The sequence below is a fragment of the Sinocyclocheilus anshuiensis genome, unplaced genomic scaffold (genome assembly GCF_001515605.1).
Source record: "Sinocyclocheilus anshuiensis isolate Anshui unplaced genomic scaffold, SAMN03320099.WGS_v1.1 scaffold1809, whole genome shotgun sequence".
NCBI classification, from domain to species: Eukaryota; Metazoa; Chordata; class Actinopteri; order Cypriniformes; family Cyprinidae; genus Sinocyclocheilus; species Sinocyclocheilus anshuiensis.
The window spans coordinates 420175-420391 of NW_015538093.1; the positions used below are offsets into that span (position 1 = coordinate 420175).

Consider the following 217-nt stretch of genomic DNA (forward strand, 5'->3'; position numbering starts at 1 on the left):
TCAGCATATTTCTGAAGGATCATGTGACACTTTATACTGGAGTAATGGCTGATGGAAATTCAGCTTTGCAAGCTTTGCATAAATTATATTTTAAAGGATATTAAAATAGAAACCATTATTTTATATTGTAATAACATTTTGCAAGATTACTGTTTTTTTCTGTATTTTTGATCAAATAAATGCAGCCTTGATGAGCAGAAAAGACTTCTTTAAAAAG

The 217-nt window shown here is 28.1% G+C and overlaps 1 protein-coding gene across 3 annotated transcripts in view; it reads right to left on the minus strand.

The window, feature by feature from the left end:
• Positions 1–217, minus strand: part of LOC107683641 (dnaJ homolog subfamily C member 14-like) — a 13980-nt gene that overhangs the window by 7145 nt on the left and 6618 nt on the right. The gene's annotated exons all lie outside the window — the stretch shown is intronic.